Here is a 16,283-nt window from a genome sequence, read left to right as displayed (position 1 = left end):
AGTTATAGGAAACTTGCTTTGATGCATCGGATTCCAGCTACTGGACCTCCAGGGCACCATTCATGATTCAACTGCAGTCCTTGCACATAAGTAGCCTTGAAGATTAAAGTTCCCAATGTCGACGTAATTTCTGGGTTATATTCACACTGGGAAGCTTCGAGAGTTATAGGAAACTTGCTTTGATGCATCGGATTCCAGCTACTGGACCTCCAGGGCACCATTCATGATTCAACTGCAGTCCTTGCACATAAGTAGCCTTGGAGATTAAAGTTCCCAATGGCGACGTAATTTCTGGGTTATATTCACACTGGGAAGCTTCGAGAGTTATAGGAAACTTGCTTTGATGCATCGGATTCCAGCTCCTGGACCTCCAGGGCACCATTCATGATTCAACTGCAGTCCTTGCACATAAGTAGCCTTGGAGATTAAACTTCCCAATGGCGACGTAATTTCTGGGTTATATTCACACTGGGAAGCTTCGAGAGTTATAGGAAACTTGCTTTGATGCATCGGATTCCACCTACTGGACCTCCAGGGCACCATTCATGATTCAACTGCAGTCCTTGAACATAAGTAGCCTTGGAGATTAAAGTTCCCAATGGCGACGTAATTTCTGGGTTATATTCACACTGGGAAGCTTCGAGAGTTATAGGAAACTTGCTTTGATGCATCGGATTCCAGCTACTGGACCTCCAGGGCACCATTCATGATTCAACTGCAGTCCTTGCACATAAGTAGCCTTGGAGATTAAAGTTCCCAATGGCGACGTAATTTCTGGGTTATATTCACACTGGGAAGCTTCGAGAGTTATAGGAAACTTGCTTTGATGCATCGGATTCCAGCTACTGGACCTCCAGGGCACCATTCATGATTCAACTGCAGTCCTTGAACATAAGTAGCCTTGGAGATTAAAGTTCCCAATGGCGACGTAATTTCTGGGTTATATTCACACTGGGAAGCTTCGAGAGTTATAGGAAACTTGCTTTGATGCATCGGATTCCAGCTACTGGACCTCCAGGGCACCATTCATGATTCAACTGCAGTCCTTGCACATAAGTAGCCTTGGAGATTAAAGTTCCCAATGGCGACGTAATTTCTGGGTTATATTCACACTGGGAAGCTTCGAGAGTTATAGGAAACTTGCTTTGATGCATCGGATTCCAGCTACTGGACCTCTAGGGCACCATTCATGATTCAACTGCAGTCCTTGCACATAAGTAGCCTTGGAGATTAAAGTTCCCAATGGCGACGTAATTTCTGGGTTATATTCACACTGGGAAGCTTCGAGAGTTATAGGAAACTTGCTTTGATGCATCGGATTCCAGCTACTGGACCTCCAGGGCACCATTCATGATTCAACTGCAGTCCTTGCACATAAGTAGCCTTGGAGATTAAAGTTCCCAATGGCGACGTAATTTCTGGGTTATATTCACACTGGGAAGCTTCGAGAGTTATAGGAAACTTGCTTTGATGCATCGGATTCCACCTACTGGACCTCCAGGGCACCATTCATGATTCAACTGCAGTCCTTGCACATAAGTAGCCTTGGAGATTAAAGTTCCCAATGGCGACGTAATTTCTGGGTTATATTCACACTGGGAAGCTTCGAGAGTTATAGGAAACTTGCTTTGATGCATCGGATTCCAGCTACTGGACCTCCAGGGCACCATTCATGATTCAACTGCAGTCCTTGCACATAAGTAGCCTTGGAGATTAAACTTCCCAATGGCGACGTAATTTCTGGGTTATATTCACACTGGGAAGCTTCGAGAGTTATAGGAAACTTGCTTTGATGCATCGGATTCCAGCTACTGGACCTCCAGGGCACCATTCATGATTCAACTGCAGTCCTTGCACATAAGTAGCCTTGGAGATTAAACTTCCCAATGGCGACGTAATTTCTGGGTTATATTCACACTGGGAAGCTTCGAGAGTTATAGGAAACTTGCTTTGATGCATCGGATTCCAGCTACTGGACCTCCAGGGCACCATTCATGATTCAACTGCAGTCCTTGCACATAAGTAGCCTTGGAGATTAAAGTTCCCAATGGCGACGTAATTTCTGGGTTATATTCACACTGGGAAGCTTCGAGAGTTATAGGAAACTTGCTTTGATGCATCGGATTCCAGCTACTGGACCTCCAGGGCACCATTCATGATTCAACTGCAGTCCTTGCACATAAGTAGCCTTGGAGATTAAAGTTCCCAATGGCGACGTAATTTCTGGGTTATATTCACACTGGGAAGCTTCGAGAGTTATAGGAAACTTGCTTTGATGCATCGGATTCCAGCTCCTGGACCTCCAGGGCACCATTCATGATTCAACTGCAGTCCTTGCACATAAGTAGCCTTGGAGATTAAACTTCCCAATGGCGACGTAATTTCTGGGTTATATTCACACTGGGAAGCTTCGAGAGTTATAGGAAACTTGCTTTGATGCATCGGATTCCAGCTACTGGACCTCCAGGGCACCATTCATGATTCAACTGCAGTCCTTGCACATAAGTAGCCTTGGAGATTAAAGTTCCCAATGGCGACGTAATTTCTGGGTTATATTCACACTGGGAAGCTTCGAGAGTTATAGGAAACTTGCTTTGATGCATCGGATTCCAGCTACTGGACCTCCAGGGCACCATTCATTATTCAACTGCAGTCCTTGCACATAAGTAGCCTTGGAGATTAAACTTCCCAATGGCGACGTAATTTCTGGGTTATATTCACACTGGGAAGCTTCGAGAGTTATAGGAAACTTGCTTTGATGCATCGGATTCCACCTACTGGACCTCCAGGGCACCATTCATGATTCAACTGCAGTCCTTGCACATAAGTAGCCTTGGAGATTAAAGTTCCCAATGGCGACGTAATTTCTGGGTTATATTCACACTGGGAAGCTTCGAGAGTTATAGGAAACTTGCTTTGATGCATCGGATTCCAGCTACTGGACCTCCAGGGCACCATTCATGATTCAACTGCAGTCCTTGCACGTAAGTAGCCTTGGAGTTTAAAGTTCCCAATGGCGACGTAATTTCTGGGTTATATTCACACTGGGAAGCTTCGAGAGTTATAGGAAACTTGCTTTGATGCATCGGATTCCAGCTACTGGACCTCCAGGGCACCATTCATGATTCAACTGCAGTCCTTGCACATAAGTAGCCTTGGAGATTAAAGTTCCCAATGGCGACGTAATTTCTGGGTTATATTCACACTGGGAAGCTTCGAGAGTTATAGGAAACTTGCTTTGATGCATCGGATTCCAGCTACTGGACCTCCAGGGCACCATTCATGATTCAACTGCAGTCCTTGAACATAAGTAGCCTTGGAGGTTAAAGTTCCCAATGGCGACGTAATTTCTGGGTTATATTTACACTGGGCAGCTTCGAGAGTTATAGGAAACTTGCTTTGATGCATAGGATTCCAGCTACTGGACCTCCAGGGCACCATTCATGATTCAACTGCAGTCCTTGCACATAAGTAGCCTTGGAGATTAAAGTTCCCAATGGCGACGTAATTTCTGGGTTATATTCACACTGGGAAGCTTCGAGAGTTATAGGAAACTTGCTTTGATGCATCGGATTCCAGCTACTGGACCTCCAGGGCACCATTCATGATTCAACTGCAGTCCTTGCACATAAGTAGCCTTGGAGATTAAAGTTCCCAATGGCGACGTAATTTCTGGGTTGTATTCACACTGGGAAGCTTCGAGAGTTATAGGAAACTTGCTTTGATGCATCGGATTCCAGCTACTGGACCTCCAGGGCACCATTCATGATTCAACTGCAGTCCTTGCACATAAGTAGCCTTGGAGATTAAACTTCCCAATGGCGACGTAATTTCTGGGTTATATTCACACTGGGAAGCTTCGAGAGTTATAGGAAACTTGCTTTGATGCATCGGATTCCAGCTACTGGACCTCCAGGGCACCATTCATGATTCAACTGCAGTCCTTGCACATAAGTAGCCTTGGAGATTAAAGTTCCCAATGGCGACGTAATTTCTGGGTTATATTCACACTGGGAAGCTTCGAGAGTTATAGGAAACTTGCTTTGATGCATCGGATTCCAGCTACTGGACCTCCAGGGCACCATTCATGATTCAACTGCAGTCCTTGCACATAAGTAGCCTTGGAGATTAAAGTTCCCAATGGCGACGTAATTTCTGGGTTATATTCACACTGGGAAGCTTCGAGAGTTATAGGAAACTTGCTTTGATGCATCGGATTCCAGCTACTGGACCTCCAGGGCACCATTCATGATTCAACTGCAGTCCTTGCACATAAGTAGCCTTGGAGATTAAAGTTCCCAATGGCGACGTAATTTCTGGGTTATATTCACACTGGGAAGCTTCGAGAGTTATAGGAAACTTGCTTTGATGCATCGGATTCCAGCTACTGGACCTCCAGGGCACCATTCATGATTCAACTGCAGTCCTTGCACATAAGTAGCCTTGGAGATTAAAGTTCCCAATGGCGACGTAATTTCTGGGTTATATTCACACTGGGAAGCTTCGAGAGTTATAGGAAACTTGCTTTGATGCATCGGATTCCAGCTCCTGGACCTCCAGGGCACCATTCATGATTCAACTGCAGTCCTTGCACATAAGTAGCCTTGGAGATTAAACTTCCCAATGGCGACGTAATTTCTGGGTTATATTCACACTGGGAAGCTTCGAGAGTTATAGGAAACTTGCTTTGATGCATCGGATTCCAGCTACTGGACCTCCAGGGCACCATTCATGATTCAACTGCAGTCCTTGAACATAAGTAGCCTTGGAGATTAAAGTTCCCAATGGCGACGTAATTTCTGGGTTATATTTACACTGGGAAGCTTCGAGAGTTATAGGAAACTTGCTTTGATGCATCGGATTCCAGCTACTGGACCTCCAGGGCACCATTCATGATTCAACTGCAGTCCTTGCACATAAGTAGCCTTGGAGATTAAACTTCCCAATGGCGACGTAATTTCTGGGTTATATTCACACTGGGAAGCTTCGAGAGTTATAGGAAACTTGCTTTGATGCATCGGATTCCAGCTACTGGACCTCCAGGGCACCATTCATGATTCAACTGCAGTCCTTGAACATAAGTAGCCTTGGAGATTAAAGTTCCCAATGGCGACGTAATTTCTGGGTTATATTTACACTGGGAAGCTTCGAGAGTTATAGGAAACTTGCTTTGATGCATCGGATTCCAGCTACTGGACCTCCAGGGCACCATTCATGATTCAACTGCAGTCCTTGCACATAAGTAGCCTTGGAGATTAAAGTTCCCAATGGCGACGTAATTTCTGGGTTATATTCACACTGGGAAGCTTCGAGAGTTATAGGAAACTTGCTTTGATGCATCGGATTCCAGCTACTGGACCTCCAGGGCACCATTCATGATTCAACTGCAGCCCTTGCACATAAGTAGCCTTGGAGATTAAAGTTCCCAATGGCGACGTAATTTCTGGGTTATATTCACACTGGGAAGCTTCGAGAGTTATAGGAAACTTGCTTTGATGCATCGGATTCCAGCTACTGGACCTCCAGGGCACCATTCATGATTCAACTGCAGTCCTTGCACATAAGTAGCCTTGGAGATTAAAGTTCCCAATGGCGACGTAATTTCTGGGTTATATTCACACTGGGAAGCTTCGAGAGTTATAGGAAACTTGCTTTGATGCATCGGATTCCAGCTACTGGACCTCCAGGGCACCATTCATGATTCAACTGCAGTCCTTGCACATAAGTAGCCTTGGAGATTAAAGTTCCCAATGGCGACGTAATTTCTGGGTTATATTCACACTGGGAAGCTTCGAGAGTTATAGGAAACTTGCTTTGATGCATCGGATTCCAGATACTGGACCTCCAGGGCACCATTCATGATTCAACTGCAGTCCTTGCACATAAGTAGCCTTGGAGATTAAACTTCCCAATGGCGACGTAATTTCTGGGTTATATTGACACTGGGAAGCTTCGAGAGTTATAGGAAACTTGCTTTGATGCATCGGATTCCAGCTACTGGACCTCCAGGGCACCATTCATGATTCAACTGCAGTCCTTGAACATAAGTAGCCTTGGAGATTAAAGTTCCCAATGGCGACGTAATTTCTGGGTTATATTCACACTGGGAAGCTTCGAGAGTTATAGGAAACTTGCTTTGATGCATCGGATTCCAGCTACTGGACCTCCAGGGCACCATTCATGATTCAACTGCAGTCCTTGCACATAAGTAGCCTTGGAGATTAAACTTCCCAATGGCGACGTATTTTCTGGGTTATATTCACACTGGGAAGCTTCGAGAGTTATAGGAAACTTGCTTTGATGCATCGGATTCCAGCTCCTGGACCTCCAGGGCACCATTCATGATTCAACTGCAGTCCTTGCACATAAGTAACCTTGGAGATTAAACTTCCCAATGGCGACGTAATTTCTGGGTTATATTCACACTGGGAAACTTCGAGAGTTATAGGAAACTTGCTTTGATGCATCGGATTCCAGCTACTGGACCTCCAGGGCACCATTCATGATTCAACTGCAGTCCTTGAACATAAGTAGCCTTGGAGATTAAAGTTCCCAATGGCGACGTAATTTCTGGGTTATATTTACACTGGGAAGCTTCGAGAGTTATAGGAAACTTGCTTTGATGCATCGGATTCCAGCTACTGGACCTCCAGGGCACCATTCATGATTCAACTGCAGTCCTTGCACATAAGTAGCCTTGGAGATTAAAGTTCCCAATGGCGACGTAATTTCTGGGTTATATTCACAGTGGGAAGCTTCGAGAGTTATAGGAAACTTGCTTTGATGCATCGGATTCCAGCTACTGGACCTCCAGGGCACCATTCATGATTCAACTGCAGTCCTTGCACATAAGTAGCCTTGGAGATTAAAGTTCCCAATGGCGACGTAATTTCTGGGTTATATTCACACTGGGAAGCTTCGAGAGTTATAGGAAACTTGCTTTGATGCATCGGATTCCAGCTACTGGACCTCCAGGGCACCATTCATGATTCAACTGCAGTCCTTGCACATAAGTAGCCTTGGAGATTAAACTTCCCAATGGCGACGTAATTTCTGGGTTATATTCACACTGGGAAGCTTCGAGAGTTATAGGAAACTTGCTTTGATGCATCGGATTCCAGCTACTGGACCTCCAGGGCACCATTCATGATTCAACTGCAGTCCTTGCACATAAGTAGCCTTGGAGATTAAACTTCCCAATGGCGACGTAATTTCTGGGTTATATTCACACTGGGAAGCTTCGAGAGTTATAGGAAACTTGCTTTGATGCATCGGATTCCACCTACTGGACCTCCAGGGCACCATTCATGATTCAACTGCAGTCGTTGCACATAAGTAGCCTTGGAGATTAAAGTTCCCAATGGCGACGTAATTTCTGGGTTATATTCACACTGGGAAGCTTCGAGAGTTATAGGAAACTTGCTTTGATGCATCGGATTCCAGCTACTGGACCTCCAGGGCACCATTCATGATTCAACTGCAGTCCTCGCACATAAGTAGCCTTGGAGATTAAAGTTCCCAATGGCGACGTAATTTCTGGGTTATATTCACACTGGGAAGCTTCGAGAGTTATAGGAAACTTGCTTTGATGCATCGGATTCCAGCTACTGGACCTCCAGGGCACCACTCATGATTCAACTGCAGTCCTTGCACATAAGTAGCCTTGGAGATTAAAGTTCCCAATGGCGACGTAATTTCTGGGTTATATTCACACTGGGAAGCTTCGAGAGTTATAGGAAACTTGCTTTGATGCATCGGATTCCAGCTACTGGACCTCCAGGGCACCATTCATGATTCAACTGCAGTCCTTGCACATAAGTAGCCTTGGAGATTAAAGTTCCCAATGGCGACGTAATTTCTGGGTTATATTCACACTGGGAAGCTTCGAGAGTTATAGGAAACTTGCTTTGATGCATCGGATTCCAGCTACTGGACCTCCAGGGCACCATTCATGATTCAACTGCAGTCCTTGCACATAAGTAGCCTTGGAGATTAAAGTTCCCAATGGCGACGTAATTTCTGGGTTATATTCACACTGGGAAGCTTCGAGAGTTATAGGAAAATTGCTTTCATGCATCGGATTCCAGCTACTGGACCTCCAGGGCACCATTCATGATTCAACTGCAGTCCTTGCACATAAGTAGCCTTGGAGATTAAAGTTCCCAATGGCGACGTAATTTCTGGGTTATATTCACACTGGGAAGCTTCGAGAGTTATAGGAAACTTGCTTTGATGCATCGGATTCCAGCTACTGGACCTCCAGGGCACCATTCATGATTCAACTGCAGTCCTTGCACATAAGTAGCCTTGGAGATTAAAGTTCCCAATGGCGACGTAATTTCTGGGTTATATTCACACTGGGAAGCTTCGAGAGTTATAGGAAACTTGCTTTGATGCATCGGATTCCAGCTACTGGACCTCCAGGGCACCATTCATGATTCAACTGCAGTCCTTGCACATAAGTAGCCTTGGAGATTAAAGTTCCCAATGGCGACGTAATTTCTGGGTTATATTCACACTGGGAAGCTTCGAGAGTTATAGGAAACTTGCTTTGATGCATCGGATTCCAGCTACTGGACCTCCAGGGCACCATTCATGATTCAACTGCAGTCCTTGCACATAAGTAGCCTTGGAGATTAAACTTCCCAATGGCGACGTAATTTCTGGGTTATATTCACACTGGGAAGCTTCGAGAGTTATAGGAAACTTGCTTTGATGCATCGGATTCCAGCTACTGGACCTCCAGGGCACCATTCATGATTCAACTGCAGTCCTTGAACATAAGTAGCCTTGGAGATTAAAGTTCCCAATGGCGACGTAATTTCTGGGTTATATTTACACTGGGAAGCTTCGAGAGTTATAGGAAACTTGCTTTGATGCATCGGATTCCAGCTACTGGACCTCCAGGGCACCATTCATGATTCAACTGCAGTCCTTGCACATAAGTAGCCTTGGAGATTAAAGTTCCCAATGGCGACGTAATTTCTGGGTTATATTCACACTGGGAAGCTTCGAGAGTTATAGGAAACTTGCTTTGATGCATCGGATTCCAGCTACTGGACCTCCAGGGCACCATTCATGATTCAACTGCAGTCCTTGCACATAAGTAGCCTTGGAGATTAAAGTTCTCAATGGCGACGTAATTTCTGGGTTATATTCACACTGGGAAGCTTCGAGAGTTATAGGAAACTTGCTTTGATGCATCGGATTCCACCTACTGGACCTCCAGGGCACCATTCATGATTCAACTGCAGTCCTTGCACATAAGTAGCCTTGGAGATTAAAGTTCCCAATGGCGACGTAATTTCTGGGTTATATTCACACTGGGAAGCTTCGAGAGTTATAGGAAACTTGCTTTCATGCATCGGATTCCAGCTACTGGACCTCCAGGGCACCATTCATTATTCAACTGCAGTCCTTGCACATAAGTAGCCTTGGAGATTAAACTTCCCAATGGCGACGTAATTTCTGGGTTATATTCACACTGGGAAGCTTCGAGAGTTATAGGAAACTTGCTTTGATGCATCGGATTCCACCTACTGGACCTCCAGGGCACCATTCATGATTCAACTGCAGTCCTTGCACATAAGTAGCCTTGGAGATTAAAGTTCCCAATGGCGACGTAATTTCTGGGTTATATTCACACTGGGAAGCTTCGAGAGTTATAGGAAACTTGCTTTGATGCATCGGATTCCAGCTACTGGACCTCCAGGGCACCATTCATGATTCAACTGCAGTCCTCGCACATAAGTAGTCTTGGAGATTAAAGTTCCCAATGGCGACGTAATTTCTGGGTTATATTCACACTGGGAAGCTTCGAGAGTCATAGGAAACTTGCTTTGATGCATCGGATTCCAGCTACTGGACCTCCAGGGCACCATTCATGATTCAACTGCAGTCCTTGCACATAAGTAGCCTTGGAGATTAAACTTCCCAATGGCGACGTAATTTCTGGGTTATATTCACACTGGGAAGCTTCGAGAGTTATAGGAAACTTGCTTTGATGCATCGGATTCCAGCTACTGGACCTCCAGGGCACCATTCATGATTCAACTGCAGTCCTTGCACATAAGTAGCCTTGGAGATTAAAGTTCCCAATGGCGACGTAATTTCTGGGTTATATTCACACTGGGAAGCTTCGAGAGTTATAGGAAACTTGCTTTGATGCATCGGATTCCAGCTACTGGACCTCCAGGGCACCATTCATGATTCAACTGCAGTCCTTGCACATAAGTAGCCTTGGAGATTAAACTTCCCAATGGCGACGTAATTTCTGGGTTATATTTACACTGGGAAGCTTCGAGAGTTATAGGAAACTTGCTTTGATGCATCGGATTCCAGCTACTGGACCTCCAGGGCACCATTCATGATTCAACTGCAGTCCTTGCACATAAGTAGACTTGGAGATTAAAGTTCCCAATGGCGACGTAATTTCTGGGTTATATTCACACTGGGAAGCGTCGAGAGTTATAGGAAACTTGCTTTGATGCATCGGATTCCAGTTACTGGACCTCCAGGGCACCATTCATGATTCAACTGCAGTCCTTGCACATAAGTAGCCTTGGAGATTAAAGTTCCCAATGGCGACGTAATTTCTGGGTTATATTCACACTGGGAAGCTTCGAGAGTTATAGGAAACTTGCTTTGATGCATCGGATTCCAGCTACTGGACCTCCAGGGCACCATTCATGATTCAACTGCAGTCCTTGCACATAAGTAGCCTTGGAGATTAAAGTTCCCAATGGCGACGTAATTTCTGGGTTATATTTACACTGGGAAGCTTCGAGAGTTATAGGAAACTTGCTTTGATGCATCGGATTCCACCTACTGGACCTCCAGGGCACCATTCATGATTCAACTGCCGTCCTTGAACATAAGTAGCCTTGGAGATTAAAGTTCCCAATGGCGACGTAATTTCTGGGTTATATTTACACTGGGAAGCTTCGAGAGTTATAGGAAACTTGCTTTGATGCATCGGATTCCAGCTACTGGACCTCCAGGGCACCATTCATGATTCAACTGCAGTCCTTGCACATAAGTAGCCTTGGAGATTAAAGTTCCCAATGGCGACGTAATTTCTGGGTTATATTCACACTGGGAAGCTTCGAGAGTTATAGGAAACTTGCTTTGATGCATCGGATTCCAGCTACTGGACCTCCAGGACACCATTCATGATTCAACTGCAGTCCTTGAACATAAGTAGCCTTGGAGATTGAAGTTCCCAATGGCGACGTAATTTCTGGGTTATATTCACACTGGGAAGCTTCGAGAGTTATAGGAAACTTGCTTTGATGCATCGGATTCCAGCTACTGGACCTCCAGGGCACCATTCATGATTCAACTGCAGTCCTTGCACATAAGTAGCCTTGGAGATTAAAGTTCCCAATGGCGACGTAATTTCTGGGTTATATTCACACTGGGAAGCTTCGAGAGTTATAGGAAACTTGCTTTGATGCATCGGATTCCAGCTACTGGACCTCCAGGGCACCATTCATGATTCAACTGCAGTCCTTGCACATAAGTAGCCTTGGAGATTAAAGTTCCCAATGGCGACGTAGTTTCTGGGTTATATTCACACTGGGAAGCTTCGAGAGTTATAGGAAACTTGCTTTGATGCATCGGATTCCAGCTACTGGACCTCCAGGGCACCATTCATGATTCAACTGCAGTCCTTGCACATAAGTAGCCTTGGAGATTAAACTTCCCAATGGCGACGTAATTTCTGGGTTATATTCACACTGGGAAGCTTCGAGAGTTATAGGAAACTTGCTTTGATGCATCGGATTCCAGCTACTGGACCTCCAGGGCACCATTCATGATTCAACTGCAGTCCTTGCACATAAGTAGCCTTGGAGATTAAAGTTCCCAATGGCGACGTAATTTCTGGGTTATATTCACACTGGGAAGCTTCGAGAGTTATAGGAAACTTGCTTTGATGCATCGGATTCCAGCTACTGGACCTCCAGGGCACCATTCATGATTCAACTGCAGTCCTTGCACATAAGTAGCCTTGGAGATTAAAGTTCCCAATGGCGACGTAATTTCTGGGTTATATTCACACTGGGAAGCTTCGAGAGTTATAGGAAACTTGCTTTGATGCATCGGATTCCAGCTACTGGACCTCCAGGGCACCATTCATGATTCAACTGCAGTCCTTGCACATAAGTAGCCTTGGAGATTAAACTTCCCAATGGCGACGTAATTTCTGGGTTATATTCACACTGGGAAGCTTCGAGAGTTATAGGAAACTTGCTTTGATGCATCGGATTCCAGCTACTGGACCTCCAGGGCACCATTCATGATTCAACTGCAGTCCTTGCACATAAGTAGCCTTGGAGATTAAACTTCCCAATGGCGACGTAATTTCTGGGTTATATTCACACTGGGAAGCTTCGAGAGTTATAGGAAACTTGCTTTGATGCATCGGATTCCAGCTACTGGACCTCCAGGGCACCATTCATGATTCAACTGCAGTCCTTTCACATAAGTAGCCTTGGAGATTAAAGTTCCCAATGGCGACGTAATTTCTGGGTTATATTCACACTGGGAAGCTTCGAGAGTTATAGGAAACTTGCTTTCATGCATCGGATTCCAGCTACTGGACCTCCAGGGCACCATTCATGATTCAACTGCAGTCCTTGCACATAAGTAGCCTTGGAGATTAAAGTTCCCAATGGCGACGTAATTTCTGGGTTATATTCACACTGGGAAGCTTCGAGAGTTATAGGAAACTTGCTTTGATGCATCGGATTCCAGCTACTGGACCTCCAGGGCACCATTCATGATTCAACTGCAGTCCTTGCACATAAGTAGCCTTGGAGATTAAAGTTCCCAATGGCGACGTAATTTCTGGGTTATATTCACACTGGGAAGCTTCGAGAGTTATAGGAAACTTGCTTTGATGCATCGGATTCCAGCTACTGGACCTCCAGGGCACCATTCATGATTCAACTGCAGTCCTTGCACATAAGTAGCCTTGGAGATTAAAGTTCCCAATGGCGACGCAATTTCTGGGTTATATTCACACTGGGAAGCTTCGAGAGTTATAGGAAACTTGCTTTGATGCATCGGATTCCAGCTACTGGACCTCCAGGGCACCATTCATGATTCAACTGCAGTCCTTGCACATAAGTAGCCTTGGAGATTAAACGTCCCAATGGCGACGTAATTTCTGGGTTATATTCACACTGGGAAGCTTCGAGAGTTATAGGAAACTTGCTTTGATGCATCGGATTCCAGCTTCTGGACCTCCAGGGCACCATTCATGATTCAACTGCAGTCCTTGCACATAAGTAGCCTTGGAGATTAAAGTTCCCAATGGCGACGTAATTTCTGGGTTATATTCACACTGGGAAGCTTCGAGAGTTATAGGAAACTTGCTTTGATGCATCGGATTCCAGCTACTGGACCTCCAGGGCACCATTCATGATTCAACTGCAGTCCTTGAACATAAGTAGCCTTGGAGATTAAAGTTCCCAATGGCGACGTAATTTCTGGGTTATATTCACACTGGGAAGCTTCGAGAGTTATAGGAAACTTGCTTTGATGCATCGGATTCCAGCTACTGGACCTCCAGGGCACCATTCATGATTCAACTGCAGTCCTTGAACATAAGTAGCCTTGGAGATTAAAGTTCCCAATGGCGACGTAATTTCTGGGTTATATTCACACTGGGAAGCTTCGAGAGTTATAGGAAACTTGCTTTGATGCATCGGATTCCAGCTACTGGACCTCCAGGGCACCATTCATGATTCAACTGCAGTCCTTGCACATAAGTAGCCTTGGAGATTAAAGTTCCCAATGGCGACGTAATTTCTGGGTTATATTCACACTGGGAAGCTTCGAGAGTTATAGGAAACTTGCTTTGATGCATCGGATTCCAGCTACTGGACCTCCAGGGCACCATTCATGATTCAACTGCAGTCCTTGCACATAAGTAGCCTTGGAGATTAAAGTTCCCAATGGCGACGTAATTTCTGGGTTATATTCACACTGGGAAGCTTCAAGAGTTATAGGAAACTTGCTTTGATGCATCGGATTCCAGCTACTGGACCTCCAGGGCACCATTCATGATTCAACTGCAGTCCTTGCACATAAGTAGCCTTGGAGATTAAACTTCCCAATGGCGACGTAATTTCTGGGTTGTATTCACACTGGGAAGCTTCGAGAGTTATAGGAAACTTGCTTTGATGCATCGGATTCCAGCTACTGGACCTCCAGGGCACCATTCATGATTCAACTGCAGTCCTTGCACATAAGTAGCCTTGGAGATTAAAGTTCCCAATGGCGACGTAATTTCTGGGTTATATTCACACTGGGAAGCTTCGAGAGTTATAGGAAACTTGCTTTGATGCATCGGATTCCAGCTACTGGACCTCCAGGGCACCATTCATGATTCAACTGCAGTCCTTGCACATAAGTAGCCTTGGAGATTAAAGTTCCCAATGGCGACGTAATTTCTGGGTTATATTCACACTGGGAAGCTTCGAGAGTTATAGGAAACTTGCTTTGATGCATCGGATTCCAGCTACTGGACCTCCAGGGCACCACTCATGATTCAACTGCAGTCCTTGCACATAAGTAGCCTTGGAGATTAAAGTTCCCAATGGCGACGTAATTTCTGGGTTATATTCACACTGGGAAGCTTCGAGAGTTATAGGAAACTTGCTTTGATGCATCAGATTCCAGCTACTGGACCTCCAGGGCACCATTCATGATTCAACTGCAGTCCTTGCACATAAGTAGCCTTGGAGATTAAACTTCCCAATGGCGACGTAATTTCTGGGTTATATTCACACTGGGAAGCTTCGAGAGTTATAGGAAACTTGCTTTGATGCATCGGATTCCAGCTACTGGACCTCCAGGGCACCATTCATGATTCAACTGCAGTCCTTGCACATAAGTAGCCTTGGAGATTAAAGTTCCCAATGGCGACGTAATTTCTGGGTTATATTCACACTGGGAAGCTTCGAGAGTTATAGGAAACTTGCTTTGATGCATCGGATTCCAGCTACTGGACCTCCAGGGCACCATTCATGATTCAACTGCAGTCCTTGCACATAAGTAGCCTTGGAGATTAAAGTTCCCAATGGCGACGTAATTTCTGGGTTATATTCACACTGGGAAGCTTCGAGAGTTATAGGAAACTTGCTTTGATGCATCGGATTCCAGCTACTGGACCTCCAGGGCACCATTCATGATTCAACTGCAGTCCTTGCACATAAGTAGCCTTGGAGATTAAACTTCCCAATGGCGACGTAATTTCTGGGTTATATTCACACTGGGAAGCTTCGAGAGTTATAGGAAACTTGCTTTGATGCATCGGATTCCAGCTACTGGACCTCCAGGGCACCATTCATGATTCAACTGCAGTCCTTGCACATAAGTAGCCTTGGAGATTAAAGTTCCCAATGGCGACGTAATTTCTGGGTTATATTCTCACTGGGAAGCTTCGAGAGTTATAGGAAACTTGCTTTGATGCATCGGATTCCAGCTACTGGACCTCCAGGGCACCATTCATGATTCAACTGCAGTCCTTGCACATAAGTAGCCTTGGAGATTAAACTTCCCAATGGCGACGTAATTTCTGGGTTATATTCACACTGGGAAGCTTCGAGAGTTATAGGAAACTTGCTTTGATGCATCAGATTCCAGCTACTGGACCTCCAGGGCACCATTCATGATTCAACTGCAGTCCTTGCACATAAGTAGCCTTGGAGATTAAAGTTCCAAATGGCGACGTAATTTCTGGGTTATATTCACACTGGGAAGCTTCGAGAGTTATAGGAAACTTGCTTTGATGCATCGGATTCCAGCTACTGGACCTCCAGGGCACCATTCATGATTCAACTGCAGTCCTTGCACATAAGTAGCCTTGGAGATTAAAGTTCCCAATGGCGACGTAATTTCTGGGTTATATTCACACTGGGAAGCTTCGAGAGTTATAGGAAACTTGCTTTGATGCATCGGATTCCAGCTACTGGACCTCCAGGGCACCATTCATGATTCAACTGCAGTCCTTGCACATAAGTAGCCTTGGAGATTAAAGTTCCCAATGGCGACGTAATTTCTGGGTTATATTCACACTGGGAAGCTTCGAGAGTTATAGGAAACTTGCTTTGATGCATCGGATTCCAGCTACTGGACCTCCAGGGCACCATTCATGATTCAACTGCAGTCCTTGCACATAAGTAGCCTTGGAGATTAAAGTTCCCAATGGCGACGTAATTTCTGGGTTATATTCACACTGGGAAGCTTCGAGAGTTACAGGAAACTTGCTTTGA

The sequence above is a fragment of the Schistocerca nitens genome, chromosome 1 (genome assembly GCF_023898315.1).
Source record: "Schistocerca nitens isolate TAMUIC-IGC-003100 chromosome 1, iqSchNite1.1, whole genome shotgun sequence".
Classification (NCBI taxonomy): domain Eukaryota; kingdom Metazoa; phylum Arthropoda; class Insecta; order Orthoptera; family Acrididae; genus Schistocerca; species Schistocerca nitens.
The sequence above is the reverse complement of the archived record's forward strand: the minus strand, read 5'-3'. Positions refer to the sequence as shown.